Genomic DNA, 16,372 nt, shown 5'->3' with positions numbered 1-16,372 from the left:
ACTAGATTAACAACCCGAGCCACCCAACGGTTGCTTCTTCCCTTTGTCCTTCTCTTTCTCAAAGGACTCGCGCTCCTCTCGTACGAAAGCATTATCCTGCTCCACCCACATGGCCCAATTTAGAACCTTAGCAAAGGTCTGCAGCTTGAGAGAGTGCACGACTTTGAAAATCTTTGGCCACAGTCTGCACACGAAGTAGTCTGCCTTATACTTGTCGTCCCAAACCACATACAGGACTCAGTTACTAATGTGGGAGAATTCGCACTCATACTCTCTCACCGGTTGTTCCCTTGCCACAACTTCCGAAACCAATCATGAAGCTTCTTCTTCTTGCTGTCAGAAAAAGAGGTAGTGAATATCAATCTCCAAAATTTCTCCTAAGTTACAGGATGGAGGCTAGAAATCTGGCCCCGCTTGACCTTTTTTCACCACACCTTCGCCGACTTCTGAAAATAATGCACTGCAAAGTGCACTTTTTCCCTCTCTATCCCTCTCCGCCTCTATCGCCGCATGGTTGGGGACCGCAATGCCCAAATCGGTCAGGACCACTGATGGTGTAGGACGTGTCGCTACCGGTACTGTCGCCGCGGCCACCTCTTTTGCTATATTCGACACTGCGGTCGGGGGTGCATGTTGCTTATAGCCCGCTCAGGCTGTAACCACTTGCTGCACCATGATATCTTGGAGACTCCTAATCTACTCCTCTTGGCGCTGCACGATCTCGGCTTGTTGCTGCACTATCCCCATGAGTGCGGTCAATTGCCCACGGAGTTCTATGTCCCCGCCCGCTCCGAATTGCTCGGGGGCTCTGCTCGACTCCTCGGGTCTAGCCCTTGTCGGAGGTCTACCGCGCGTCATCATTTTATGAAACACAACAACCTTGGTCAATAACATGACCATCAAAGTCAAACGCAAGATAAAATTCAAAAGCGAACCCAATTTAGGTGAAAGTTACACAAGGGTGCTTATTCCTCTCACTTGGTTTCATATTGTCAATTGCCAATATGAACACCCTCGGCTGAGAATAAAACACACATCGAATCCACCTCCAACATCCTATTAGAGACATACATAACTTGACTTAATTAATTCAACTTTCACTACAATTCATAGATCCTCATCACTCACGAGCCTAGGTCCTTAAGGTTTCTATTCTATGGTCTCCAAGGTTCACCTAGACCATTTCTACGCTCTGATACCACCTTAGCCTGTCATGCCCCACGCCCACAGTGGAAGCGAAATTCAAGCATGTGCACCAGACCCGCCGAATGGACAGAGTTTCCTCTACTCGCCAAAGGCGTCACAAATATGTATACTTCACGTATTCCAAGCAGGAATTAAATACAAGGGTAGCATAAAGAGAGTATCACAAGGCATGAAGTAAACTATTCTATTACAACTTGAAACATTCTATTACATACATCATTTTAGCACCAAAAATTTACAACCCAAAAAGAATATTACATTCATATGTTTCCATTTTCTACATATCTCCTAAATAGGGTCCAACTAAGAAAACTCAAAACAAAAGAGGAGGATGCAATCTATTCCTCTATGCCCTTTCCTCGCTCCGCCGCCACCTGTGGATGGACCTGAAAAACATAGGGTTGAGAACTATAAACATAATTTCCAATGGGTACGGCCACCTAAGCTAGAAACTCGATCCACCAAGTCCAAATGAAACACATAAGTATAGGTTAGCTCAATATACATAAACATATAGGAAATAACATGCTTATACATCTATCCATGATAATGAAATGCCACATGTAAGTCTATTACCGTTCTACTTACCATTTCATTACCCTATCATATGTCACCCGACTCAATCTTGAGTCAATAAAGAGCATCACCGCCATTCTCATGGCATTAGGCGGTGAGATTGTCGCCCACCGCCGGCCACATGTCCTCAACTTATGAAGTCACTCCACTCCTAGATATTAGGTGGCATGCCGCACACCCCCGATCATGGGAATTGTTAGGAGCGAGTCCAATCATCCCACCTATCTCTGTGGTATTAGGCGGCATTCTACACACCCCCGACGGTTGGCACATAGGCATCAAGTGGCATTAGGTGGCTTTTCACACACCTTGGCAGTGGGTTGTTTAGGATTCTCGAAATTCCTTTATTCATGTTCTCACGGTTCCTTGTTGGCATCCTACTTGTCACCTATGCCGCACAAAAGTTCACCATAACATAGTCGAAACTTTGGCTTTGTAAAACGACTTTCCAAACTAGGCCAACCTTTGAGCCAACTCCAAAAGAGTCCTTTGGCTCCCAGCAACAACCGATTGAACAAGTGCAATCGGAGCACAATTTCTTTAACCAATTTTCGAATCTCACCTAACCATCACCTAACGTGCCAAGACCTCCAACTAACCCCATGGAGTATCTCGTGATATGCCATAGGTCTACATAGACCATCCACCATCCCAAAACACACCACTTTAGGTGTTGGAATGGCGGCACATGAAGTGCGCACCAACTGAGACCTGACACCAATATTGTGCTCAACAAGTTCTAATGCATGCCAAATTGACGTATGAGCCAGCAGAAGGTAGATACACCAATGTTGTTGATCTCAATGAGGGAAAATGTTTCGAAACACATCCCACTAAAAGCCAAGCCTTGCGCTACCCATTCAGCAACACAAACGGAACATGACTAACGAACCGGGTGAACCCCCACTTGTACTCCAGTACTGACCAATCACCCTACCTTAGACTTTTTCACGAGCCTTCCATTATATCGACCTATGCCTCCTAATCTATGGGTCGTGAGTCTCGCCTATGAACTCTTGTGAGTTATATTTCTTAAACTAGCCACATTCACCTTTGTTTGGGTTAGCTCCATCATCTATGAATCTGTGCCACCAATGAAACTAGGAGGAGTAGGTGTCACAACCGTACCCACGATGTCTAAAGGAGCGACACCCACAGCCACCTATGTAGCACCAGCAGCAACCATCCTCGCAGCCGGCTAAGTGGTTGCTACCATAACCTCGGGTTACACCCTAGCAGCGACTATAGTAGCCGTGGTCATTGCCACTCCGTTTTGCTATCTCTGTGAAGGTGTCCATAGTAGCTCTTATGCCCTAAGCAAGAAATGGGGACTGCAAAGTAGCAGCTGAATCAACTCTATAGGCCCAGCAAGTGCCGTAACTTGGCCTATTATGGCCACCACCTGATCAATGAGCAGTATATATGGTGAATATCACCTTGCCACTTGATACCTACCTGATAATCCGCCACCACTCCTTGGCAGAAGCACGAGTCCGAGCCATAACCATAGCACAAATATAGAGTAATAAAATAACCATATACCTCAAGACTAATAAGACTTCACCAAAACAATAGAGACTTAATCCCAACCACCCTGCGTTGTCACATCCCTATAAGCCTTAGGTCTTCCAATGGTCAGCCTAGCTTGCGGTTTAGTTAGATGCTTGTGAGTGAAATAATGGTTGTTGCCGCTATGGTTCCATCTTAATCTGTCACGCCCCGGAGCCCTTTTTCTACAACCTTTTATATTAAAGGTGCCGTTTGAAAACCAAAGTTTGTAAAAAATTCTATTTTTTAACTTGTCTTGCACACGGAGTGCACAGATCCACCACAAATATAGAGTTTTCTCTGTCCACGCGAACAGAGTCTTTTCTACATCTACACAACGTGCTAGCCAACTACAACACTACACAACCTATAATTTTCACGTACACTAACCCGCATACATAAAAACATAATGCATATGCACAATAAGCTAACCGGCCCTTATGAACATAATGCATGCCCTATTACTACAAGGTCCTTACCGAAGATGATGTGAATTTACATTCATTCAATCACATCTATCCTTTGAAAGTGTTTCCTATTCGCAAATTTTATTTTGAAAATCTAATATTCAATAAAGATGAAAACTAACATGAAAGCTGTTTTGAAAACTTTTTTCCATACGAAAATCTTACCTTTTGAAAACCAACTACCACGAAGGGTAGAAAATCTTTTTGCCACATAAAAATCGAGAAACCAAAGCCAATAACCATAAAGACAAAACTGTTGCCATATCAAAAACCAAACCATACCAAAGCCATATTAATCAAAAACCATTCAAAAACCAAAGTCGATACCATATCCTAAAACCATACATATTCATATGCCATAAAACCATTTAAGCATCACCAGTCTAATTGAACCACCATGGGATCTAATAACTAAGCAATAAAAGTAATAAGGCAAGACAAGTAAACCATAATGGAAGTTGCAAAGTATAAGGGACCATTAGTGCAAACTAGCAAACTAGGAACCTCACGCTGCGCCCTAACTTACCTCCTCACCCGTGTCACCTGTGGAAAATAGTGGGGTGCGAAAATGTGAGATTTTCTAGTAGATATGACAAAGCCACGAAGGCAAGCCATATTCACCGAAAAAGAAAATAGTGGAGATATATATAATGAGATATATATGAAATGGAATGTAAACCTATAGTAGCAATAGAAGCAAGTAATAACAATGAATACTGGGATACCGCTACTGTAAAAAAAAAACCTATCCACTGTATATATGCCAAATAGATGAATGATCCAAATCCTGTACCCAATCCTTAACATGCCGTATATGATTAGCTACAAATAAGCCTACAGTAGCTAAATGTGTATAAGAAGAGAATGGAAACCCAAGTGCCACTACCGTAGAAAAAGAAGCCTATCACTTAAGATGCCATAAGGAACAAGTAGTCGACATCAATGCCAAATCCGTAACTTGCCACATTGGTCCGTCGACCTCAAGCATTGCCCGTCACTATAATGCATCGACCTGATGCATATGTCACACTGGACGACCTATCCGGATAAGTGCACCCTTCGTGGATGGCCAAGTTGACTCGGTGTCTATAAATACACCCAAGTGCAGTGACCAATCATATGGAAAAATCAAGCAACCTTTGGCAAAAAGCTGATATCGTAGCCGACCGTCACTAAATAGGTTGAATCCTGATGATATAGAAAAATGCCATATTGCTTGGACCTAAAGGTCCACAGATAGTCAAGAAGTATAGAGGCCTACTCTATATGTTAACTGTCTACCCTTGTGCAAGATAATGATAAATAAATGTCTTGAATAAAACAGAGATGTCATCATGTAAAGTAAAGAGGGAATGACTACCATAAAGTAATTTACTCATAAAGTAAAAGAAAATAGAAAGTCGAGTAAATACTGGCTCATTGAGTACCAGCTTGAAGCACCAACTTCTGTAAGATATGGATCCCGAGGATCTAAAAGGTAAGTAACACCTAGAGGGGGGTGAATAGGTGTAAAAACGGCAAACACAAAAATCTCGATGCAAATAAAACGAAATAGCGGAAAATAAAACAGCACACCGAGAATTTAACGTGGGAAAACTCCAAACCGGAGTGAAAAACCCACGGGACCGATCACGCAAAGAAAATCCACTAAGAAAACTTGAGTACAAGTGATTTTGACAAAAATACACGACTCAATTTACCGAATTCCCCTTGATGGTGATCTTCGCCAGTCCTTGATCGATAGGAATCCTCCAATCGACCTCGTCACAACTCCTTGCAACTTCAACGCCTCAACTCCTCGAAGCGTCCACCGAATCCTCGGCTTCACGCGAGATCCACGCGCCGAATCTCCTTCCGGAGCTTGGAGAATCGAAGATTTATGGTGATTAAGCCTTAGAATCCCATAAGCGATGAGGGTCTACCTTTTAATTAAACATCTACTTGATTCTCGTATAAGATCTCGAGTAAAAACGAAGAATCAAGTCGATATTGATTATTAGAAACTTGTTATTAGAATAGATCCATAAGAACGGGAAAAACAAGTTTCTAGGGTTTAGAATCAGTAGAAATTCAAAGTCTTAAACTTTAAGATGACCCCCATGGCTTATTTATATGTTTAGAAGACTTAGAAGGAGACTAGGATTGCAAAAAGCCTTTTTTAAAAACTTGTGTCGTCCTCAAAAATCGGTCCTCTCGAGGAGACCGATCTGTGAGAGACCGGTCTCTCAAGTGAGAAATCGGTCCCTCGCTGCGTGACAAAAATCACAACTTTCGGGAACCGGTCTCTCAAGCCAGAGACCGGTCCCTCGCTGCGCGACAGAAATACCAATGTTCGGGAACCGGTCTCTCATCTCAGGGGACCGGTTGCCTCAACATTTACGCAGTGAGGACCTTAGGGGAACCGGTCTCTCAACCTTTGGGACCGGTCCCAGAACACAGAAAAGTTCAGTAAAAGAGTTTTAAAGCAAGCTAAGCCTTCTGAACTTATTACAATGAAATACCTTCACCACAAATGATCTATTCTTCATACCTGAGGTGCCGAGCTTTCCGAATGAGTCTTTGTTCTTCACTTTGAATCTTTTCTTCAAACTTCCGCGATCAACTCTTCAAGACTCCATTTAACATTACGAAATCCGCCAACCTATAAAATCCTTTACAACTTCTACCGTAACCGTGACCTGGGTCGTCAAGCCCCTCTGTCGGTGTCTCTTACTGTTTTCCCGAAAAATGAACCAATGGAAAAAAGAGAAGATTTAAATAAATAATTAAGAGATGTGGAAGTGGAATTTATTAGGGGTGCAATTTTTTTAAACTTTTTTTTTTTTTTTTTTTTACTATATATCACTTAACAATGAGTAAAGAAATATATAGTACAATAAATAACGGTCGTCAGAGATAAGAAGGTTCATGCTTCCCGGGTACCCTTAGGTACCTGGTTAATTAATTACGCTGTTTTTAGTACATGCGGGCCACCCCCGATTAAGTTGGTCATAAAAAATAAAATACCCTAGTCTTTTAATAATAATCTTATTTATTACCCTTTTTTTTAATAATAATAATAGTAGCAGTCGATACCAACTAGGTACTCATCATATACTTGTACCTAACATATACACACACCAGATAATATATATACTATAATTATATATATATATATATAATATATATATATATATATATATATATATATATATAATATATATATATATATAGTGGGCTGCTGTGGCTGTTAGGAGCACAGCAGCCTTTTATGCTCCTAAAGTCTTAAACCGCCCTATCAAGTTCTTGATGGGTGGTCTAGGTGAATGGGAGAAAGAGAAAATGTGGAGAGCAAAATTCAAAGAAAGAAAAATTGACAAACTCATTTCTCTCTAATTACTCTTACTCCCTTTCACCCTAGACCACTATTAAATTTGATGGCGGTAAGAACTTAGGAGCACAAGGGCTGCTTGTGCTCCTAATAGCCAGTACGCCCTAACTATATATATATATAATATATATATATATGATAATATATATTTATATATTATATATATATATATATATATATTATATATATATATAATATATAGAATTAGGCTGGAAATACTATTAATAGTAAAACGCTCGTTTTGCTATGCAAGTTTTTAAGGCTTGGATGAAAATTGTAGGGTCAGGTGATATAGTCGTTATTAGGTTGAACGTGGTCCGGCTAGGGTTGAGTGTCCCACTCCCGTTATAGTATTTAATCGCAATATTAGAAAATAATGAAAAAGAGTTGATCCAAAGCCTCAAAACTGGTAGCTATACAAATATGATTCTATTAATTAGTAACCCAGTCCAACTCTAATAGTAAATAATATTATATACGAAGAGAGAAGTAAGAGAGAGAGAAAGAGAGGTGCGGGGGAGAAAGTTTTGCTACGATACTATCGGTCGTAAAACCGAGCCGTTACTAGCCGAATTTTGGGTTTTCCAGATGATAGAGGGCCTTCCAAATTGATGATCGACCCGTTTAAACATGATTCTAAACTATTACTAAAATCTGGAATTAAATTTCACCACATTTTCGATATTGTTCTCTTGTCCATCATGAGACAGTGAAAAATGAATGACATGGAAATAATTATTCGCTTCAAAAAGTGATGTACAAATTTTATATTTGAGAGTCTAGAATCTAAGATTCTTATTTTAGAATAGTTTAAGAAGAATTTTTTAACACAAATTTAGATGATTTGACTTTCTATATCGGTTAACGAGCAAAACGCACCATATCGGCATAAAATTATAGATTTTGTTTACCGTATGATCGTTCAGTTAGTTGGATTGCCAAGAAAAATATGAATTTGATTTCTAGACTAATTGTAAATGGTCTAGATCATGTTAATCGGTGCCGATTGTCGGATTTGGAAAGCTTATCACCAAAAATAAATTCTGGTATGTAAACCGAGCAGTTTAACTACGCGATAGAATAGCCACAGTCAACTTCTCTGCTTCTATATATATAGTTTATTATGAAAGCTACACTAGCTATTATTATTATAAATTATATTATAAAATAGTTTTAGAAAAAAGGTTTTTTATTTTTTTAATTGAATTATATTGTGTACTTAATTAGTTTTTCTCTCAAAAAAATTTTTTAGTTGTAAACAAGTCTCATTCCAATTCTCTATTTGTTAAACCACAAATTATTAAGGAAAACAAAAAGTATGGGTAATTTTGAAGTAAGCAAAGGATAAGATACCACCCCCTTTTCTTTGATTTTTTTTTTTTTTTTTTGAGGGAAGGTATCATGCTACCGTCACTTCATTCATTAAAAGATGCAATTAGGTGAAATCAGACTGGAGACCAACGGTGGGCCTCAAAGAGGGCGAACCGCCCCAAAAACAGAAAACAAAAAAAGTAAATGCTAGCTGGCTACTATACGGCAAAATGGGGGGGGGGGGGGGGGGACGGAGGGTAGAACCCTAACCTCGTCCAAGGGGTACAGGAGTGGATCGCAGCCAGGGGGTCAACCCGGGCCATTCTGAAAATAACATCGTTTCGTGCCTTCCAAACAGACCACCAGCCAGCTGCCAGTCTGACTAATCTAGTCCGGTGAGGCCGATTTCCTTTCCTTTCCATCCACCTACCCCAGATGCAGTGCACATCATCCCCCAAATCATCAGGTTGGAGATCATCCACTGTGGATGCAAGCAAAAAGCTGGTAAACACGCAACTCGCAAAGAGGTGGTCCACCGTTTCCTCCTCCGCCCTACATAACACGCAAGCTGTATTTCCGGTCCAACCTCGTTTAAGAAGGTTATCAGCGGTAAGGTGACTTTTCTTAATTACGAGCCAGCAGAAGACTTTGACTTTGAGGGGGATAGTAAGGTGCCAAATCTTATCCGATAGGTCGTCTCTAATGCCTCCATCACTCAACATCCTATAGGTCGACTTTACCGTGAAGATTTCGTTTTGGCTCCGGCACCACACAACACTGTCCGGTCTCTGTTCCGGTCGGAAATCGACTATTCGTTCCACGAGATTTGCGATGCTAGGACATAGGCCGTAGCCCAATGTGACAGTGTCCCCAAGTATCCTCCTCCAATCCCAGCCGTTGCTCCCCAGGCATTGGGCAATTTTTAAATTTTTACTAGTTGACACAGCATATACCTCAGGGAAGATCTCTTGTAGGGAAGAGTCCCCACACCACCGGTGTGACCAAAAGTCGACAGAACAGCCATCCCCCACCTTAAAGGATAAGCCCTAGTTAAAGATCTCGTTCTGGCATAGGACGCCTTTCCACCACGTGGAGAATGGTTTAAAGGATTTGTCCTCCTTCAAAGGTCTTCTTCTACGATAGTATAAGGCTCGGATAAGAACGTTCCATAAAAGTTGGGGTGCCGTATGAAATTTCCACCACCATTTAGTCAGTAAAGTGCGGTTCATTAAGGATAAGTCCAAGATGCCTAGTCCTCCTTCTTTCTTACTCCTGCAAACCTTCTTCCACACTACCAGACATCCTTTACCAGGATTATTGCTTCCTCCCTTCCAGAAGAAGTCTCTACGTAATGCCTCAATGCGTGTAAGTACCCATTTGGGGGTCTCGAACACGATCAAGAAGTAAAGGGGCAGGTTGGTAAGCACCGCGTTCATCAGAATCAATCTACCCCCTCTAAACAAGAGTTTTGCTTGCCATCCGTCGATTCTTCTTTGTATTCTAAAAATAAGTTCTTTCAAATCCAACTTAGAGGGGGTCTGATAGAGAGAGGCAGCCCAAGGTATTTGGTAGGTAGAGCACTTAGAGGGGGTCTGATAGAGAGAGGCAGCCCAAGGTATTTGGCAGGTAGAGCACCTACCCTGCACTCAAGAATATTAGCAAGGCTAACTGCTTTGCCCTCCACCTTTCCCGTATAAAAAAGCTCAGATTTATCCTTATTGACCTTCAATCCGGAAGCCCATTCAAATAGGAGCCATAAGAACTTGAGGTTTCGCATACACCTTCTCCTAGCCTCGCAGGAGAAAAAGGTATCGTCCGCAAACTGAATAAGGGTGATCTTTGTCTGGTCGGTGGGTCCGAGTCCTTGAATAAGATTATTAGAGATGGCCTCGCTCGTCAGCCTATAAAGACACTCTGCCACTAGGAGGAAGAGAAACGGGGAAAGCGGGTCCCCCTGTCTTACCCCCTTTTTTTATCTTAATCCATTTGGTTGCTTCGCCATTAACCAGTATAACTGTCTTGGCACAACACACATAGAGTTTGATCCAGCCACACCACTTATCGTCAAAGCCCCACCATTCTAAGATACTAACCCCACCGTTCTAAGATACTAAATAGGAAAGCCACACCTTTTCTTGATTTTGTTGTTTCTTGCTCCCGAGGCAAGAATGGTTGGGTTCCAATCCTTGACCTCACTGTGAGGGCTCCGGTGAACAGCGGCTGATGGCGAGTTTAGCTGGCTTCAAAACGACGGCTACGGGTATGGCGTCGACGGCTTCGACGGGTACGACCGCGATGGGTTCCGGCTTAGCGGCTCGGTCAGCGATGGCAGGGGACGCGGCTCGGGCGGCGTCGGCAGGGTACGTGGCGGCGGCGGCAGTAGCGGGCGTGGCGGACGCGGTGGTGGCAACGGCGGACGTGGTTGATGCGGCGGCGGCGGCTCGCCTCTACTAACTATATATANGTGACAGTTAAAGAGTGTCGCTATAATGTAAAAAGAGTGCTGCTAATTTGCAAACATTTATTTAAGCATCTAGCAACCGCCGAAACTCTATCTCGTTGGCTGCGGTGGCAGAGAAGGACGAGAGGAAGGGATCTTCGTTTAGGATTTTAGTCGACTGAGTGAGGGGAGAAGAAAAAATAGTAATCGATTTTTCTTTTTCTTTTTTTTTTCTTTTCTATTTGTAATCGGACCGAATGGACTGGGTGGGATGGGTTGAGTAAAGTACCTTTTTATTTTTGATTGGATTGGACTTTATATTTAGGCATTAGTAGTTTTTTTTTAAGTTTTGACATAAATGTAACACTTACACAATAGTGTCCTAAACATGTGTCCCTATAATCTAATTCTGTTGTAGTGTAAGTCAAAAGAAAAAAGAAAAACCTCTTTTGTTCATGGAATTGCGCCAACAGCATGGACCGCGTGAGAGGTCCACAGTGCACCTCACTCGCTGATATATATTTTTTATTTATATAAATATTCATATAATATTTTCTTTTTATGTAGTATTAAATATTATTTTATATATATATATATATATATATATATATATATATATATATATATATATTAGGTAGTCCGGTTTGGATCAAAACTAGCCTAAGTTGGGCCTCATTTTTTTTTATATATTATTTCAGACAGGCCCAACACTTGCTACTGCTCAGACCTATATAAAGTCCAACCCAATCTGTAATTAACTCAAACTCACTAATTACTAATACCTATGACTCAAGTCATAAACCCAAACTGAGGTAGCTAGGATCGGATTTCTAGATCCCGTTAAACCGTCACCGAATACTCACCGAATCGTCGTACCAGCTAGCCAGAACACCACTGCAGCCTACAAGATGTCCCAAACATGTCAAATACTTAGCCCACCTTGCCCTTCATCCCAAAATATTAATTTTAAGCTGTTGTTGGGATAGGCGCATGAAAGTGTGCCAAAACGGAGAATTGGAATCCCGAAAATCACCAGTTTGGCCCCGAGATGCCTATTTTGGCACTAGAACCACCTGTAGCCCATTTGTTGTGACAAAAGGTGTCAAACCTCATCCTATAATCAGATAATAAGGCTACTATACATGTGGAAATAGCCAAAGGGATAGATCTAACAGTGAAAAACTTGATAGCACCAAGTGTTTGGTGTTATTAACAGTACAGTAGTCGAACTCTATATATATACACACAAACACATATACATATATGTAGAGTTGGAAAAAAGTAGTTTTGCCCCTCTACTACCACTACAAGATGAAGCAAATTTGGCGGCGACTTTTTCGTGGCAACAACAGTTGTCGCCATGAATGTAAAAGATATGGCGGCGACATAATTTTATTAGGAAAAATAGAGTCTCAAAGTTACTCAGTTTCTTTGTTATTGTTAATGCTGAATATTTGATTACATGAACTGAATTAATGTGATCGATTTCTGTTTGTTATATAATTCATAGCCAACATTGTTATCTATGTACTTGGCCTTTTTATTCTTATATTGTTTCTATCATCAATTAAAGGTCAGCAAATGTTGAAAAGCTAATTTTTCTTTATTTTTATTTGCAGATTTATAAGAGGTGTGACGACAAATATTTTGGTAGTATTTTGGCAACGTATTAAATCAAGTTTAAGAATTTAGACATATTTTGATAAATTTACATTTGATATCATGTGAAAATGGCAAAAGTACTATTATTGCGTTTGTTTTTTGGATGTGTTGGGTGATTGCATGGTGAGAGTGATACTCTAACATGATTCTTGAGAGACAATCTAAGTTTCTTATTTACTTTATAGGATTATTTGTGCTCTTCTTAACATTTATAATTTGATTCAGTTTTGTTTATTTGTGTGGATTTTATGATCAAATACTTTATAGAGTAAAATTAAAAGTTAAAATTTAAAAAGGAGAGTAATTGAAATTTTTATAAACTATAGGTTACTTTTTAGCAATTTATACTAAATCAATAATATCTATTACTACCATTTTTTTTAAAAAAAATTAATTTTAGATCAAAAAATAGTTGGCGACAATAGTCGCCACCATAAAAACTAGACATAAAATATCTATTTTATATTGCGGCGATAAATGTCGCCGCTAATTATCTAAACTTTTCGCGGCGACAATATGTTGCCACTAATTATTAAACTTTTAGCGGCGACAACATGTCGCCGCTAATTATATTAATTTTTAGCGGCAACGGCATGTCGCCACCAAATAGTTTTACCGACGGGGTTTTAGGCAGCGGTATGCGCCGACATGTTTATCGCCGCCAAAAGGTTTTCGTGGCTACAATTCTGGCTATGGTGGCGACATTTGTCGCCACTAAATTTTGTACCTGTAGTAGTGATACACACATTTTATTGGACAGTCCTCAACAACCCGTTAAATTCATGCAATAGTCCCTTTCCAAAAAATTTCATGCGATTTCGCACATGAAATACCATGCATTTTACGAATATGCCCCCACTTGGATTTTCTCTCTCGACATCAACTCAGTGTCATTTTGCACAGATAACTCGAGATTTTGCGAAATTTGAGTTGTGCATTCCCTCTCCGAGTCTACTTCATGTAAATTCTTTCGCTTGCCAGAACTGTAACATTTTTCACATGAAATGATAGCCCCATCACGAAGTGCTCCATTTTCAAAATTTGCAAAAATTGCATTTAAGTCCCCGAAGCTTTGAGTTTCTTAACAAAAACTCACCATTGCATATGTTTTGCATAGTGGCACTATCGTCCGAACTTTCATGCAAACACATAAAATATTCCTCCTTTTGCCCAAAAACCCAATGTTTTCAAGACAACCACTTGCCACATTTTGTTTTAAACTATGCTTTTGCCGCTCAAAACATGAAAATGGACTTCACCGTTGAAACAAGAGATTTGAGAAATTTTCTGTATATTATTCATCTAAATTCATTCTCTTATATAGGAGAGGAAAAGCTTTACATGAAAGTACAGGATTATATCCTGTTATACAAAGAAATAAATAATACTATCCTAATAAGAAAGTAATATACATAGTAATATATATATATATTATATGGTAACATATATAATATATATATGGTATGTAATATATATGGTAACACCCCTCCGCAAACTCAAGGTGGGTTAAACACCGAGAGTTTGGATAAAAGAAAATGATGACGTTGTGTGGTATGAGACTTTGTGAAGAAGTCGGCAAGCTGAAGACGAGAAGATATAAACGGTAAGGCCAGTGTGCCATTAAGAAAATGATGCCGAACGAAGTGACAATCAATTTCAATATGTTTAGTGCGTTCATGAAATACCGGATTATTAGCAATCTTGATGGCACTTTGATTGTCACAATACAGAGGTGTCGGAGTAGAGCAAGTAATGCCAATATCACCAAGAAGACGACGAAGCCAAACAATCTCAGATGCTGTAGCAGACATAGCACGATACTCAGCTTCGGCACTAGATTTGGAGACAATATTCTGTTTCTTAGCTCGCCAGGAAATAAGCGAATCACCAAGAAAGATGCAATAACCCGTGGTGGATCGACGATCAGTATGGTCCCCAGCCCAATCAGCGTCAGAATAAGCTCGAAGTGCAAGTTCCGAGGTAGAAGAAAAGAAAAGACTCTGGTTAATAGTGCCACGAAGATAGCGGAGAATGCGAAGAACAGCAGCATAGTGAACAGAAGTTGGTTCCTGAACAAATTGGCTTACTATGTGGACAGCATAAGCAATATCTGGACGAGAGATAGTGAGATAAATAAGAGCTCCAACTAACTCCCGATAGCGCGTGGGATTTGAAAGTGGCTCACCCATGGTAGGAGTCAGTTTTTGATGAAGTTGCATAGGAGTATTGACTGTGTCATTGTCAGTAATACCAGCACGAGAGATGAGATCCGCTGTGTACTTCCGTTGAGATAGCAAATAGCCTTTAGAACCGTAGGCTACTTCAATACCTAGAAAATAACGGAGAAGCCCGAGATCCTTCATTTCAAATTGACGTTGAAAGAAAGCTTTGATAAAATGTATAAAATCGGGATCATCACCAGTGATAATCATATCATCAACATAGAGAAGTAAAACAGTAGTACCACGAGCAGAAGAGTGAATGAATAATGCATGATCATTTTCACTCTGACGAAAACCAGCAGAGATAACGGCAGTCGAGAACTTCTCAAACCAAGCACGAGGAGCTTGTTTAAGACCATACAACGCCTTGCGAAGTAAGCAGACATGACCAGGCGGATGATTAAGACCAGGAGGTGGCTCCATGTAAACTTCTTCGTGAAGATCACCATGTAAAAAAGCATTCTTAACATCAAGTTGATATAACGGCCAACCACGAGAGGCAGCAACAGCAATAAGAACGCGAACAGAGGTCATTTTGGCAACCGGAGCAAATGTCTCCTCGTAATCGATGCCATACTCTTGAGTAAAGCCGCGAGCAACCAAGCGAGCCTTATATCGATCAATAGAACCATCAGACTTCGTCTTAACTTTGTAGATCCATTTGCAACTGATTGGAACCTTTCCTGGAGGAAGAGGAACAAGCGTCCAGGTACCGGTGTTGTGAAGAGCCTTAAGTTCGTCAGACATAGCATCTTGCCACTCAGGAATGGTAGCAGCTTGGCGGTATGTTCGTGGTTCCTGGTGAGTATGGATGGTAGCAAGAAAAGAATGGAAATGGGGAGAAAGAGAATGTGAGGTAACACAACCAAAGAACCTTTTGGGCTGGCGCTCTCGAAGGGGATAGCGACGCACGGATGTCGGAGGATCGTCGGTTGGAGCTTCGACAGAAGGACCATCATGAGAGGCATGAACTTCACTTTCATCTGCAGGAGAGGTATTAGGAGAGATAGAGTCCTCAGGAAAAGAGGAATGCTCTGGAAAAGAATCATGCAAAAAGGAAAGATCGATAGGGGCAGATGAAGAAGATGCAGTGGCTGGTGTGGGTTGGGCATAATAGAGAAGATGCTCAAAGAAAATCACATCACGAGAAATCCGAAGACGTCTCGTGTTAGGATCATAGCAACGATACCCTTTATGCTCAAGACTATACCCTAGAAAGATACAAATAGCAGATTTAGGAGACAGTTTATTTCGTTCGTGAGGAGGTAGCAAAACAAGGCAAGTGCAACCGAAGACTCGTAGATGATCATATGAAGGAGGCTTGGCAAACAACCGCTCACTAGGAGAGACACCTGAAAGGACACTGGAAGGCATAATGTTGATTAAGTAAACAGCTGTATTGACAGCATCAGCCCAAAATTGTGAAGGAACAGAACTATCAAAAAGAAGAGACCGAGCAGTATCCATGATATGACGATGCTTTCTTTCAGCAACCCCATTTTGTTGATGAGCATATGGGCAAGAAAGCTGAGGTAAGGTGCCTTGACTTGCAAGAATTTGTCTGAATTCA

Source organism: Ananas comosus, linkage group 1 (genome assembly GCF_001540865.1).
Source record: "Ananas comosus cultivar F153 linkage group 1, ASM154086v1, whole genome shotgun sequence".
NCBI classification, from domain to species: domain Eukaryota; kingdom Viridiplantae; phylum Streptophyta; class Magnoliopsida; order Poales; family Bromeliaceae; genus Ananas; species Ananas comosus.
The sequence above is the reverse complement of the archived record's forward strand: the minus strand, read 5'-3'. Positions refer to the sequence as shown.